Source organism: Motacilla alba, chromosome 2 (genome assembly GCF_015832195.1).
Source record: "Motacilla alba alba isolate MOTALB_02 chromosome 2, Motacilla_alba_V1.0_pri, whole genome shotgun sequence".
In the NCBI taxonomy this organism is placed as follows: domain Eukaryota; kingdom Metazoa; phylum Chordata; class Aves; order Passeriformes; family Motacillidae; genus Motacilla; species Motacilla alba.
In genome coordinates, this window is record NC_052017.1 from 98441472 (window position 1) to 98458042 (window position 16571).

Below are 16571 nucleotides of genomic sequence, written 5' to 3' on the forward strand. Positions count from 1 at the left end.
CTGACTGGTAGACAATTGCTATGATACCTAAAGCAAGCTGAAAATAAGCTCAGGTCAAAGGAAGCCCCTACACATCCTGAAGCACTGCACTCCTTACAGGTGTATTTGTTCAACTGCAGCACTGAGCTTCTGACAAATTGTCAAATCATCTGCCTTTCCCTTAAACCCCCGGGCCAAGGAACTCAATAGCCTTTATGGGTTTGAGATTACAGATCCTTGCAAAACCTGAATCTGTGTCTGGGAGCAAGTTTATAAAACTTCTGTTGGCCTGGAAAAATTATTTCTATCTCAGTCAGTACCTTTGTGCTACTCAGCCATGATATTTCAAAGTAATTACAAATAGCAAACAAACATGGCTTTTGCTGTTTCTTGTTCTTGCTTTCACTTTATGTATTTAAACATTGAAGCTGATGAGGAACTACATTGAATACAGTTTGTAGTGAGGTTTGGTAGTGACACTATAAATAGCCTGCAAAGAATGGCTTCATGGGATGGGGCTGGACAGGGTGGGTGGTATTTTCTGTGAACTAGAAGTTTCCCAAGGTGAAGATTTTCTATTAAAACTCTGAAAGCTATGTTTCCCAGACATGACTTTCTTGACTACTTTTGGCCTCTTGACAATGTAACATTATCCTGGGATTCATTCCTGTCTTAACAACCTTGGTGAAAGTCATTTATCTATATTTGTTACATATCTCTATGACCTACATTTATCAAGTATAGAATTCCAAGAGATCATGCAGACAATCTGAGGGGAGAAAAAAAAATTTTAATCTATTAATTTGTAGCTATAGATAATGAATGAATAATCTTTTTTTTAATAGTCCTGAATCAAAGATTCTAATCAGTTTCAAAGGCTCAAACAGTGCAGTTGTTTCCTGGGACAAAATTTTGTTTTTCAGATTCCTCTGTATGGATAAGCCTGCAGGGCTGGCTCCTCAAAACAATAATCCCTTACTTCTGTATGCCAAGATGCCCTGGTCTGCAGCCCTCTTATATATTGTTAGATGAAGAGTGTAATCAGACTGCTCCTCTGATATTTCTTTGGTGATGCCCTCTGATCCCATTCCCTAGTCATACTGCTAACACCTCTGGTGTTATTGTGGCCATCTGACACACTGGCCTAATCAATAACCAAGATGTACAAAAAAGGAGAGCTCTATGGTGAGTTTCTGCAGCCTCCTTTGTGAGGAAACATCTAATTATAAGCAACACTACTCATGCTGCCCTGTTAAAACACTGGCCCAAGGCATGTGAGAAAAAAAAATTCTACTTTCTAGCACAGCTATGTCTCACCTTTATGGGCGTACACCAAAGAGGAACAGAAAATACATAGCACATAATTTTGCATTTTTATTATAAGGTTGAAACTAAACACTAGGAAACCTTGTCAGCGCCTGCTAAGCTGATTCCAATTAAAGCTTCTGGCAGAGTTCCAGCTGCTTTACTACCTCAAATAGCACTGAACATAACAAGGTTTATGAAGCATTCAAAAGTCAAATACCCTATTAACATAAACATGTAGTGAAATCAACTCTTCTACAATTTTCAGCTTGCTTTCTTTCTTTCATTTACGTTGGACTAATCTAAGATGATGTCTGTTTTCTTTGTTGCATCTCCCTGTTTTTTCTGCTTGCTGGAATGCAAAACAAGATTTAGTATTTGAACGATGCCTGATTTGCTTGAGAACTTACTCCCTTTGGCAATTTTATTACAACAATTTCAATCCCACTCTGTTTCGTTAGTAGTATGCTGAAGGTTTGTTTCCTATTCTGCTTTTAACTCCAAAACAGCAAGTGGTATATTCCATTCTGGACTGTTAGGGAAGATTTCTCAAAACCTGGATGCTAATACCAACACTTAAGTGATAATTGTTTGAGTAAATTCACTTACAATTACTAAGCATGAATAAAATGGAAAAGTAGTGTACTACTCAAAACTATTTCCTGATAGTTTTGTCATTGTTAAATAGTCAGTCATTCCTGTTTAAACTGAATGAAAATTAGGCATATCCTTCCCTGTGTCTTCAGTAGGGTGAATGCCTGCTGTGTTCAAAAATATTTAGTGTTTTTTTCCAGGATGTTGATTAAAGCAGTGGGCAGAAAGTAATGAATAGAGTGTAATTAAATAATGCTGATCTCCTTTTAAATAGATATATGTTTAAAACAAATATAGGCAACTGAAAGTAGAATGCACTCCATTGTATGCAACCCACCAAGCAAACCCACTTATAAACATATTGCCATCAGAAAAAAAATTGAATAAGTAGAAATAGAAATATGCAATCATCATAAATCTGGAATTGGCCACTATCTTACACTTAATGAATAGGGTGACTTAAGAGAAAGCTTTATGATTTTATTTCTTAAGTCTCACTGTTTTATTTATTTTGTGATTCAGCATCTGATAAGTCAGCTTCACATTCTCAATATGTAAATTAAATTCTGTCAGTATATCATATTGCTGCTATTTCTGATCTGCAAGATTTACAGGATCTTAAAAAAAAAAAAATTCTTGGAGCCAGAGGCATTTTCTTTCTTTATATGCAGCCTGACCCAGAGACCATGCTGGTTTACTAAATGGATGATTTCCACAAGCTCCAGATCAGATCCATAATGGATAAGATGCAAATTATTTTTCTTTTGTTTTAGCTGAAATAAGCATTGTTAAACAAGGATAGTCTCCTAACACATAATAAAAAACCACCCTAGAATGTGATTTTTAAACTGCAAAATCAATCCACTACTCTGAAAACAGACAAACTGTTTTCTTTTTCTTTTCAGTTTTGTATTTTAAGGAAATTTTATTTAAGAATTCTGAACTACTTGTCATGTAATGTGTCATCATCAACTCAGTCCTCAACAAGCTGAAATCTTAATAAATCCAGAAGAGTTTAAAAATATTTCAAATTTTTGTTAGTTTGAGAAGGATATTTTTGTAAATTATGAGTTATCCTTACATTTTCAAAATGCTCTATTCTTTTAATATTCTTTTTCCACCACAATGTTTGTAGGGACAGCCTGGTTGCAAACTAGAAAATAGAATAATATTTAAAGGTGATTTTGGCTTTTAAACCAGTTCAAGATTGAGGAAGAAAAGTCTTGAAAATACTTGAAATCAAGATCTAATGCTTAGTACCACTTAATATTCTTTCATACTCTGACATACGAATCTTAAAATCCTTTGTATTGTATGACCTTGGGAAAAAAATTAAATTATTATTTTTATTAAACAATATAATTCACATTTTAGTTTAATAAGTACTTTCTGAGTCCCACTTGAAATTCATTGTGATTCTTTTTGATATAGATAAGTGGGTTTTAAAATTTCTAATCTTTCAATTTCTGCATTATTTAATCTCTTTTTAAGGTTTAATATTACTCTAAAATGTGTTGGTGTAAAGTGTTGCATATTATTCTGAGAGAAAAAATGTAATTCAAATAAAATATTATAATAGACTGTTTCAAGATTTCGGAAGAACTGAGACCCTGAGTTTTCTTTAACTATTGGGGTCATTTTTACTGAGATTATGGTTCACTGTGAAAGAGTTTCCCTGCTGCCTTCTCCTTTTTCCTTTTTCTTGATGGCAGCCTTCAAGGTGATTTCTTTTCTAAGGATATATTTAATGCAAGACACTCTAGTTTACATTCATGATATAAGAAAGAAAAGCTTGTCAAATCCTACTGGGAAGCTCTATAGTACAACAGGTTACTGCAAATCTACCCACTTTTCCTTTTTGAAACTACCATACAGTGTTTCACACAAAGGATTTAATCACTAAAACATATCTTGTGATTTAAGAACCTTGACTGTAGAAAGACTGCATCAGTTAGGAGAGGCAATGTTTTAGCTAGAGCTTCAAGTAAATGCCAAAACAAACACAAATATATTGTTATTTAAAATTTGGATTAAAATATCTTGTCTTTAAAATGTTCCCCAACAGTCTTTTAAGAATATATCATTCTTTTCAAAAAGTGCAAGTTCCTTTTTGATGTGCACACTGATTTTTAACAGGTTGCAAATTCTTTCTTAATTTGATCTAAATTTATAAATGTACCATTTTAGATTCATTCCATGCTCCTGAACACTGCACTTATCATTGATTTTTATTCACATCTGCTTAGTTTTTAGTTTTTCAGACTACTAACCTAATGCTTGCCTCATTTCCAGACACCAGGATGGATATGGAAAAAAAAAAAAAAAGATTGTCAGAAAAGAGCAGCAGGATGTTTATTAATTTTGAATTCTGTCTATGAAGGCTGATTAGGCATGACTAGCTCCAAGTTAAATGTTGGTGATTTACAGAGGAACACAGGGAGAACAATATTCTCAACCTTTTTTTTCTTTTTTGAATGATAAAGATACTCTATTGTTTCTCAAAAGGCTCTTCTCAGGTTTTGTTGGATATGTTTCTTAGTGAGACTACTGATAAGGTGAGGTGTGTCATTTTAAGATTAATAGACACGGGATGCATGAGATGCAACATTCAGAGCATGAAGAATCACTAACTAGCAACGATGTCTGAGGGATGTTCCTGCATTTCAAATGGTTCACTGCTTCATTGAGTAGTGAGCACAGCAACTCACTCTGAGGCAGATGTTATGCCCGCACACATTGCAAATGCCAGCAATTATCTCCAAAGTGTGCAGAGAAAAATCAGACAAACTATGTAATATTTTTGAAGGAAGGGGGGAAAAACCCCCCAAAAAACCCCAAGAAATAATCCAAAACCAATCCCCCCTCCCAAAAACACCCCAACCTATTTAGAATTAGAATGTTTATGAATATTGTAATTGTTACAATCCATAATTATGTGTATGAAAAACAAGACACTCATATTCAGTATTTGGCCAAGAAATTATCTGGTTTGAAGGATTTCAGGATAACAAAAAATTTCAGCTGAATCTATAGCTAATTTGGAAATTGTTGATTATGGTAAGAATGGTTTATATGAGACTCCATTGTTCTATAATTATCTGTGGGTCACCACTCAAAATGTCCTGAACTACTTGACACAGCTATAGAGGAATATTGGAATAAACAGAATGGTTATTTCGACTGGCATGGAAGTTCAAAAGCTAGAGACATCACAATCTTATCTTACAAGCCAGAAGTTCTCAAATATTAAATGCAAAAAACTCCCAGCGCTAATAAGGAGAATGATGAGAGAGAAGGATAATACCAGGATACCTTTTTGTGCGAAGAGGGAAGTGAGGCAGGAGTATAGCTTTCTACTGTCTTCTCAAGACCCAACACTATGGTTCTGTTCTGTTCAGCCAGGGTGCGAAGTGCCATAGTATTACAAGCTCTGCAATTGTTACTACTATAGATAATAAAACAATGAGATCAGGAGCTAAGTGCAAGTTAGTGTGTTTGCTGCAGTGCATCTTGCCTGTGTAACCATTTTCATTCAGGACAATATCAATTTCTCCAAGCTTCAAATTTTGTTCCTGTGGTGCTCAAAGACAATGTCTATACTTGAACAGGAAAAAAAATATTCAAGCATCAAGCTGTGTAATCAAGAGAAGAGACACATTGTAAAAACTAATGTTTTTTTAAAAACAAGTCTAAGGGTTTAAATTTCATGCCAATATGACGTCTTAGATGTTTGCACCACCTGAAACAATGTGTTCAATCTCAGAGGGAAATCTTTTCACCCAACATGAAATTGCAGTGACTTCCAGGGGTGAGATGGTATCTTTTTGTAACATATACTGAGAATAGGTAAAGGAGAGAAATCAAAAAGGTAAGGGAATTAAACATTATCTTCTCACCCTATCCAGGAGGAAAAAACATGCTTTGCTCCTGGAGAAGACTGGATCTATACACCAAGACGACTCCCTGGTCTGCCTCCACAGCCTATCCCTGGTACCCTACGAAGGCCATACACTGCTCTTACTACAGACATGGCAGTTGATTTCCAGGGAAGGAGACAGGAATGGACAAGAAAAGGACAACACATGAATCAGAAAAGACAGCTCTGAAAGCATTTAGAGAAACAGAAGTTTTTCTCTGTTATTAAGGGAAAACCCAAACCTGAAAATAATATTAAAACAAAGTGAAAGGTAAGATGTTCTGACCTCAGAGCTCACCTTTTCTCTCTAGACGTCTGATATGCCTCTAATTATTTTTCTAACACCGAATAAATGTCAGACATGTTAAAGTAAGGAATTCCACAGATCTGTACAATTTTTCAGTGCTGTCAACAGGTACCACTGAGTAGTAGGGTGGAAATTCCTGTTCTCAGTACCTTCAGTCCCACAGAAATACATTGTATTATTTAATGAAACTTCAGACTTTGCATCTTTTTCTGGTTGTGATTATCAAAGACATTTTCTGTACAGGTCCAAGCTCTCTGTGAGTCTCATGATGACACAGCAAAAAGCTGGTATGTGTGTAACAGCTCAGGATAAATGAGCCTAGCATTTGTTTTAAAACAAATTTTTTTTCACTTTGAGAATATTCGAGACAGACTAAACAGTCCGTGGAAGTGTGTCACAATAAAAAGGGCCTTCAGACTTGCAGAAACTCCACTGTTGTGTCACAGCCTAGATTCACTCTACTGTTAAATAAAGTTGGCATTTTCGTTCTAGATGTACCTCCAGTGAAGTCTTTTTTTCACAAGCTTACCAAGTAGGAACAGCCTGTGACTATTTACTCCTGCCCAAACCTGCATCTAAATATTCTTTTAGGAAAGTCTTCTCATACTTTATTGCTTCTACACACTCTCAGGACAGAGGCTATACTTAAATGGTTGTTTTACTTGAAAATGGTTGTTTACTTTAACAAATTAATTTCAAGCATGGTATCATGGATCAAGGCTCCCCAGAACACTGCAATGATGCTTCTCAAATACCTGCACAGATGCAGAGTTATACTCCCTTTTCCTCTGGAAATCCTGGATCACTGAACTTTAGTATTCAGCTCTGCCTGAAATGTCCAGAGCTTTAATAAAGATTATCTCCATTTCTCTGAGTCTTATCCTATTTTTATGATTTTATCACTAAAGATGCCATTGTATTGGATTTGGACTGGTAGTGGCAGGGCAGCTACACTGCAGGGGTGACTACACTGCAGGGGTGACTACACTACAGGGGTGACTTCTCTGACAAGCTACCAGAAACTTCTTCCATATCCAGCACAGCCAGTGCCAGGCAGCTCCAAGACTGGTGGGCTGGCCAAGGCTGGGTCAATTAGAAGTGGTGGTAACACCTCTGTGATAACATACTTAAGAAAAAGTAGTAATTGTGGGAGGTGGCCAGGGGGAGGCAGGCATGGGAATGCCATGGGAAAGTACCAGTGTTTGATGTAAGCTCCCATCCTGCCTCATGCTCCCAGGCAGAGTGAAAGTGTCAGTTATCTTCTCCCCACTCCCCTATTCTAGAAAGTTCTGTTTTTCTCAGTTCCCCATTGGCTCCCCTTCAAGACCCCTCCTACCTTCTTCTCCCATTGGCCCCAGCTATGTCACCCCACCTTAACTCCGCCCCAAACCCCTCCTACCTTCCCCTTGCTTATATACCCTGACCCCACCCAGGGGGGGTTTGGACTTCTTGCCTCTGCTCCCCTTCAGTTGTGATTGCATCCTTGCTAACCCTCAGAGTTTCCCCCAAGTAAACCCTTCTGGATTCAGCAAGCAAAAAGTCCTCTCGTCTCTCTCTGGTGTGGCAATTTGATTACTCCACCCAGGCTTGGGCGGAAGGTGGGCCGTAAGAGTTACTGAGTGGCTCTGAAGAGGAGACGCTCTCAGCGTTGAAGGTACCCTGGCAGCACCGGCCCAAGAACAGACAGCAACCCGCAAGTAATTGCGCAGATGCATTTGCAGCCATGGAAGACCAGAGTGAGAATGTGTGAGAGAAGCAGCCCTGCAGACACCAGGGTCAGTGGGGAAGGAGAGGGAGGAGCTTGTTTAGGTGCCAGAGCTGAGATTCCCCTGCAGCCCATGGTGCAGCCCATGGTGAGGCAGCTGTGCCCCTGCAACCCATGGAGGACTTCAGGGAAGCAGAGATTCATCTGCAGCCTGTGGACCAAGCTCACACTGGAGCAGGTGAGAGGAGGCTGTGACCTGTACAAGGCCTGTCTGGATCAGTCTCCTGGCAGGGACCTGCAGACCCATGGAGAGGGGATTCCATGCTGGAGCAGGTTTCCTGGTAGGACTTGTGACACTGTAGGGGGATGCACACTGGAGAAGGCTTTGCCTGAAGGGCTATACCCCATGGAAGAGTGACTCATGTTGTGGAGAACTGTTGCCCATGAGATGGACTCCTGCTGGAGAGGTTCATGGAGAGCTATATCCCATTGGAGAGACCCCATCCTGGAGCAGGGTAATAACTCCTCTCACTGAGCAGTAACAGGAAGAACCTGTGATGAACTGGCCATAACCTCATTGCCTGTCTCCCTGCACCACTGAGGAGAAAGTAGAGCTGGGAAGGAGGAAGGGGGGGAAGTGTTCTTTGATTTAGTTTACTTTCCATCATCCTGCTCTGAATTTTTAGTAATAAATCAATTAATATCCCTAAGTTGAGTTAGTTGTACCAGCAGCAGTATTTGAGAGATCTCTCCAAGTCCCTATCTCAGCCCACGAACCATTTGTTCCATTTTCTCTCCTGTATCCAGCTGGCGAGAGGAATGATAGAGCAGTTTTGGTGATTGCCTGGCATTCAGCCAATGTCAGCCTGCAGCCTTACTAGACTCAAAGGAAATATGTAGAATTCTTTCTAAAATCCTAGGTCAAAAATACAGTGAAAACCTTACAGGAAAGGAAACAAAACCTTGCGAAACAGAAAACAAAGACTTACAAGGACTCTTGAAAGGAGATATGATCAAATGAAATGTAATTAGGAAAAAAAATGGAAAATTTAGTGAATACAAGAAAATGGTTTGGGAGGAAATGAGGCACATTGCAAAGGAAAAAATCATGCCAAAACTAACCTCCCAGATATTGTAAAATCAAGGGAAACAAAAAACGAGGAGGAGAGAACATTGAGGGGAAGATATGAGAGACATGTCATGGATACTTTAAAAAAAAAATTTCAAAGAAGGAAAAACCCGCAAAGGGCAAGGGATTGCAAAAAGTGCAGGGATATGGAAAAAGCATCCCAAATTGATCCCCATTGAAATCGTAATATTTCACGTACGTCCTGAAAGGAAATTCGATATCGTACTTCAAAAGGGAAGGAAATCATGTGAAACAGAGAAGAAAGACATACAATCACTCTGGAAAGGAGATAAGATCAAATGAAAAGTGTTTGGGAAAAAAAAAATGGGAAGTCTAGGGACTAGAAAAAAAATGACCACGGTACATGAGGAGCAATGCAAACAACCAAACCCAACAACACACCAAAAAAAACATCACAGATGTTGTAAAAGCAAGGGAAAAAATCAATGAAGAAAGAACTTTGAGGGGAAGATATGAGAGACATAACATGGATACCGAAAATACAAACAAAAAAACCTTCACCGAAGTAAGAACCATGAAATTGAATAGGATACCATGAAGTGCAGGGACATGGACAAAACTTGCAAAAATTTATCATCATTGAAATTCTGGAAACAGAAAAGAAGGACCTATAAACACTCTGGAAAGGTGACATGATCAAAGGAGATGAAATTAAAGGAAAATACTTTATATGGGAAATTAAGTGACTACAAGAAAAAAGTATGGGATTAAATGAGGGGCAGTACAAAGAACCAAAACTTGCCCAAATTAACCTCACAGATGTGGCAAAATCAGAAGAAAAAACCAAAGACACAGATAGCAAATTGTGGGGAAGATATAAGAGACATAGCATGGATACAAAAAAAAAAATTCCACAGAAATGAAAACCATCCAATGGCAAGGGATGCCATGAAGTACAGGGACACAGACCAAAGCTTCCTAAATTGATCACAATTGAAATGACAAAAATCGTAATCTTTCCCAAATAGAAAAAAAATAAATACTACGAAACAGTGAAGGAGGACTGACAAACACTCTGGAAGGGAGATATTAGAAGAAAAAAAAAAAGAGGCAATTAAAAAAAAAAAAGGCTGTTTAGTGACAAATACAACAATGTGAAGCGAGATTATGTGAGATGCAGTGCAAACAACAAAAATATGCCAAATCAAAGCTCACACATGCTGCAAAAGCAGGAGAAAAAAATCAAGGAGGAAGACAAAACTTTGAGGGGAAGATACAAGTGAAAAAGCTTGGATAATGGAAAGAAAACAAAAACAATCTTCCCCAAAGCAAAAATGATCAAAAGGCATGGGATGCCATGAAGCGCAGGAACATGTCCAAAAGCTTTCAAATACTTTCACATCAGAGACAAATTTCTTTTTTATTTTTTTTTTTTGGAAAGGAAATGAAATTTCCTTTCGGGAAGGGAAACGGAATCTTGCGATTTCAATGGGGACCAAGTGCGCTATCTTTGGTCCATGTCCCTGCACTTGATGGCATCCCATGCCTTTCGATGGCTTTCACTTCGGCAATGAAATTTTTGCTTTTTTTTTTTTTTCTTCAGGATCCATGCCTTGTCCCTCACATCCTACCATCAAAGTTGTATGCTCCTTCTTGACATTTTCTCCTGATTTTGACACATCCTTGCGCTTAGTTTTGCCATGTTTTGGCCCTTTGCACTGCAGCACAGGTACTCCTGGGCCATTTTCTTGTAGTCACCAAATCTCCCAATTTTTTTTTTTTTTCATCGTTGCATTTCCTTTGATGGACTCTCTACTCCAGAGCGTTTGTAAGTCCTTCTTTGCTGTTTCCAGGATTTCAATGGCCATCAATTCTGGCAAGCTTTGGTCCATGTCCCTGCACTTGATGGCATCCCATGCCTTTCGATTGCTTTCACGTCGTCGACAAAATTTTTTTTTTTTTTTTTTTCCAGTATCCATGCCTTGTCTCTGATATCTTCCCCTCAAAGTTTTGTCTTCCTCCTTGGTTTTTCTCCTGATGTTGCAAGATCTGTGAGCTTAGTTTTGGCATGTTTTGGTCTTTTGCGCTGCACCTCATTGCCTCCCAGACCATTTTCTGGGAGGCACTCCATGTCCCAGTTTCCTGGGATTTTTGCCGTTTTTCCAGTTGCTTTTCATTTGATCCTATCTCCTTTCCAGAGCCTTTGGAAGCCTTTCTTTTCTGGTTCGCAAGATTCCGTTTCCCTTCCCGAAAGGAAATGAAATTTCCTTTCGGGAAGGGAAACGGAATCTTGCGATTTCAATGGGGACCAAGTGCGCTATCTTTGGTCCATGTCCCTGCACTTGATGGCATCCCATGCCTTTCGATGGCTTTCACTTCGGCAATGAAATTTTTGCTTTTTTTTTTTTTTTCTTCAGGATCCATGCCTTGTCCCTCACATCCTCCCATCAAAGTTGTATGCTCCTTCTTGACTTTTTCTCCTGATTTTGACACATCCTTGCGCTTCGTTTTGCCATGTTTTGGCCCTTTGCACTGCAGCACAGGTAATCCTGGGCCATTTTCTTGTAGTCACCAAATCTCCCAATTTTTATTTTTTTTTTCATCGTTGCATTTCCTTTGATGGTCTCTCTACTCCAGAGCGTTTGTAAGTCCTTCTTTGCTGTTTCCAGGATTTCAATGGCCATCAATTTTGGCAAGCTTTGGTCCATGTCCCTGCACTTGATGGCATCCCATGCCTTTCGATTGCTTTCACGTCTGCGACAAAATTTTTTTTTTTTTTTTTCCAGTATCCATGCCTTGTCTCTGATATCTTCCCCTCAAAGTTTTGTCTTCCTCCTTGGTTTTTCTCCTGATGTTGCAAGATCTGTGAGCTTAGTTTTGGCATGTTTTGGTCTTTTGCGCTGCACCTCATTGCCTCCCAGACCATTTTCTGGGAGGCACTCCATGTCCCAGTTTCCTGGGATTTTTGCCGTTTTTCCAGTTGCTTTTCATTTGATCCTATCTCCTTTCCAGAGCCTTTGGAAGCCTTTCTTTTCTGGTTCGCAAGATTCCGTTTCCCTTCCCGAAAGGAAATGAAATTTCCTTTCGGGAAGGGAAACGGAATCTTGCGATTTCAATGGGGACCAAGTGCGCTATCTTTGGTCCATGTCCCTGCACTTGATGGCATCCCATGCCTTTCGATGGATTTCACTTCGGCAATGAAATTTTTGCTTTTTTTTTTTTTTTTCTTCAGGATCCATGCCTTGTCTCTCACATCCTCCCATCAAAGTTGTATGCTCCTTCTTGACTTTTTCTCCTGATTTTGACACATCCTTGCGCTTAGTTTTGCCATGTTTTGGCCCTTTGCACTGCAGCACAGGTAATCCTGGGCCATTTTCTTGTAGTCACCAAATCTCCCAATTTTTTTTTTGTTTTTCATAGTTGCATTTCCTTTGATGGTCTCTCTACTCCAGAGCGTTTGTAAGTCCTTCTTTGCTGTTTCCAGGATTTCAATGGCCATCAATTTTGGCAAGCTTTGGTCCATGTCCCTGCACTTGATGGCATCCCATGCCTTTCGATTGCTTTCACGTCGGCGACAAAATTTTTTTTTTTTTTTTTTTCAGTATCCATGCCTTGTCTCTGATATCTTCCCCTCAAAGTTTTGTCTTCCTCCTTGGTTTTTCTCCTGATGTTGCAAGATCTGTGAGCTTAGTTTTGGCATGTTTTGGTCTTTTGCGCTGCACCTCATTGCCTCCCAGACCATTTTCTGGGAGGCACTCCATGTCCCAGTTTCCTGGGATTTTTGCCGTTTTTCCAGTTGCTTTTCATTTGATCCTATCTCCTTTCCAGAGCCTTTGGAAGCCTTTCTTTTCTGGTTCGCAAGATTCCGTTTCCCTTCCCGAAAGGAAATGAAATTTCCTTTCGGGAAGGGAAACGGAATCTTGCGATTTCAATGGGGACCAAGTGCGCTATCTTTGGTCCATGTCCCTGCACTTGATGGCATCCCATGCCTTTCGATGGCTTTCACTTCGGCAATGAAATTTTTGCTTTTTTTTTTTTTTTTTTCTTCAGGATCCATGCCTTGTCTCTCACATCCTCCCATCAAAGTTGTATGCTCCTTCTTGACTTTTTCTCCTGATTTTGACACATCCTTGCGCTTAGTTTTGCCATGTTTTGGCCCTTTGCACTGCAGCACAGGTAATCCTGGGCCATTTTCTTGTAGTCACCAAATCTCCCAATTTTTTTTTGTTTTTCATAGTTGCATTTCCTTTGATGGTCTCTCTACTCCAGAGCGTTTGTAAGTCCTTCTTTGCTGTTTCCAGGATTTCAATGGCCATCAATTTTGGCAAGCTTTGGTCCATGTCCCTGCACTTGATGGCATCCCATGCCTTTCCATTGCTTTCACGTCGGCGACAAAATTTTTTTTTTTTTTTTTTTCAGTATCCATGCCTTGTCTCTGATATCTTCCCCTCAAAGTTTTGTCTTCCTCCTTGGTTTTTCTCCTGATGTTGCAAGATCTGTGAGCTTAGTTTTGGCATGTTTTGGTCTTTTGCGCTGCACCTCATTGCCTCCCAGACCATTTTCTGGGAGGCACTCCATGTCCCAGTTTCCTGGGATTTTTGCCGTTTTTCCAGTTGCTTTTCATTTGATCCTATCTCCTTTCCAGAGCCTTTGGAAGCCTTTCTTTTCTGGTTCGCAAGATTCCGTTTCCCTTCCCGAAAGGAAATGAAATTTCCTTTCGGGAAGGGAAACGGAATCTTGCGATTTCAATGGGGACCAAGTGCGCTATCTTTGGTCCATGTCCCTGCACTTGATGGCATCCCATGCCTTTCGATGGCTTTCACTTCGGCAATGAAATTTTTGCTTTTTTTTTTTTTTTTCTTCAGGATCCATGCCTTGTCCCTCACATCCTCCCATCAAAGTTGTATGCTCCTTCTTGACATTTTCTCCTGATTTTGCCACATCCTTGCGCTTAGTTTTGCCATGTTTTGGCCCTTTGCACTGCAGCACAGGTAATCCTGGGCCATTTTCTTGTAGTCACCAAATCTCCCAATTTTTTTTTTTTTTTTTCATCGTTGCATTTCCTTTGATGGTCTCTCTAATCCAGAGCGTTTGTAAGTCCTTCTTTGCTGTTTCCAGGATTTCAATGGCCATCAATTTTGGCAAGCTTTGGTCCATGTGCCTGCACTTGATGGCATCCCATGCCTTTCCATTGCTTTCATGTCGGCGACAAAATTTTTTTTTTTTTTTTTTCCAGTATCCATGCCTTGTCTCTGATATCTTCCCTTCAAAGTTTTGTCTTCCTCCTTGGTTTTTCTCCTGATGTTGCAAGATCTGTGAGCTTAGTTTTGGCATGTTTTGGTCTTTTGCGCTGCACCTCATTGCCTCCCAGACCATTTTCTGGGAGGCACTCCATGTCCCAGTTTCCTGGGATTTTTGCCGTTTTTCCAGTTGCTTTTCATTTGATCCTATCTCCTTTCCAGAGCCTTTGGAAGCCTTTCTTTTCTGGTTCGCAAGATTCCGTTTCCCTTCCCGAAAGGAAATGAAATTTCCTTTCGGGAAGGGAAACGGAATCTTGCGATTTCAATGGGGACCAAGTGCGCTATCTTTGGTCCATGTCCCTGCACTTGATGGCATCCCATGCCTTTCGATGGCTTTCACTTCGGCAATGAAATTTTTGCTTTTTTTTTTTTTTTTCTTCAGGATCCATGCCTTGTCTCTCACATCCTCCCATCAAAGTTGTATGCTCCTTCTTGACTTTTTCTCCTGATTTTGACACATCCTTGCGCTTAGTTTTGCCATGTTTTGGCCCTTTGCACTGCAGCACAGGTAATCCTGGGCCATTTTCTTGTAGTCACCAAATCTCCCAATTTTTTTTTTTTTTTTTTCATCGTTGCATTTCCTTTGATGGTCTCTCTAATCCAGAGCGTTTGTAAGTCCTTCTTTGCTGTTTCCAGGATTTCAATGGCCATCAATTTTGGCAAGCTTTGGTCCATGTGCCTGCACTTGATGGCATCCCATGCCTTTCCATTGCTTTCATGTCGGCGACAAAATTTTTTTTTTTTTTTTTTCCAGTATCCATGCCTTGTCTCTGATATCTTCCCTTCAAAGTTTTGTCTTCCTCCTTGGTTTTTCTCCTGATGTTGCAAGATCTGTGAGCTTAGTTTTGGCATGTTTTGGTCTTTTGCGCTGCACCTCATTGCCTCCCAGACCATTTTCTGGGAGGCACTCCATGTCCCAGTTTCCTGGGATTTTTGCCGTTTTTCCAGTTGCTTTTCATTTGATCCTATCTCCTTTCCAGAGCCTTTGGAAGCCTTTCTTTTCTGGTTCGCAAGATTCCGTTTCCCTTCCCGAAAGGAAATGAAATTTCCTTTCGGGAAGGGAAACGGAATCTTGCGATTTCAATGGGGACCAAGTGCGCTATCTTTGGTCCATGTCCCTGCACTTGATGGCATCCCATGCCTTTCGATGGCTTTCACTTCGGCAATGAAATTTTTGCTTTTTTTTTTTTTTTTCTTCAGGATCCATGCCTTGTCCCTCACATCCTCCCATCAAAGTTGTATGCTCCTTCTTGACTTTTTCTCCTGATTTTGCCACATCCTTGCGCTTCGTTTTGCCATGTTTTGGCCCTTTGCACTGCAGCACAGGTAATCCTGGGCCATTTTCTTGTAGTCACCAAATCTCCCAATTTTTTTTTGTTTTTCATAGTTGCATTTCCTTTGATGGTCTGTCTACTCCAGAGCGTTTGTAAGTCCTTCTTTGCTGTTTCCAGGATTTCAATGGCCATCAATTTTGGCAAGCTTTGGTCCATGTCCCTGCACTTGATGGCATCCCATGCCTTTCCATTGCTTTCACGTCTGCGACAAAATTTTTTTTTTTTTTTTTTCCAGTATCCATGCCTTGTCTCTGATATCTTCCCCTCAAAGTTTTGTCTTCCTCCTTGGTTTTTCTCCTGATGTTGCAAGATCTGTGAGCTTAGTTTTGGCATGTTTTGGTCTTTTGCGCTGCACCTCATTGCCTCCCAGACCATTTTCTGGGAGGCACTCCATGTCCCAGTTTCCTGGGATTTTTGCCGTTTTTCCAGTTGCTTTTCATTTGATCCTATCTCCTTTCCAGAGCCTTTGGAAGCCTTTCTTTTCTGGTTCGCAAGATTCCGTTTCCCTTCCCGAAAGGAAATGAAATTTCCTTTCGGGAAGGGAAACGGTATCTTGCGATTTCAATGGGGACCAAGTGCGCTATCTTTGGTCCATGTCCCTGCACTTGATGGCATCCCATGCCTTTCGATGGCTTTCACTTCGGCAATGAAATTTTTGCTTTTTTTTTTTTTTTTCTTCAGGATCCATGCCTTGTCTCTCACATCCTCCCATCAAAGTTGTATGCTCCTTCTTGACTTTTTCTCCTGATTTTGACACATCCTTGTGCTTAGTTTTGCCATGTTTTGGCCCTTTGCACTGCAGCACAGGTAATCTTGGGCCATTTTCTTGTAGTCACCAAATCTCCCAATTTTTATTTTTTTTTTCATCGTTGCATTTCCTTCGATGGTCTCTCTACTCCAGAGCGTTTGTAAGTCCTTCTTTGCTGTTTCCAGGATTTCAATGGCCATCAATTTTGGCAAGCTTTGGTCCATGTCCCTGCACTTGATGGCATCCCATGCCTTTCCATTGCTTTCACGTCGTCGACAAAATTTTTTTTTTTT

At 40.0% G+C, this 16571-nt stretch overlaps 1 long non-coding RNA gene across 1 annotated transcript in view; it reads left to right on the forward strand.

The window, feature by feature from the left end:
- Positions 1 to 6884, forward strand: part of LOC119698186 — a 48469-nt gene extending 41585 nt beyond the window's left edge. Inside the window, exon 6 of the long non-coding RNA XR_005256084.1 lies at positions 5784 to 6884. This is a non-coding gene — a long non-coding RNA (uncharacterized LOC119698186). The remainder of the gene's footprint in view (positions 1 to 5783) is intronic.
- Positions 6885 to 16571: the final 9687 nt, after the last annotated feature.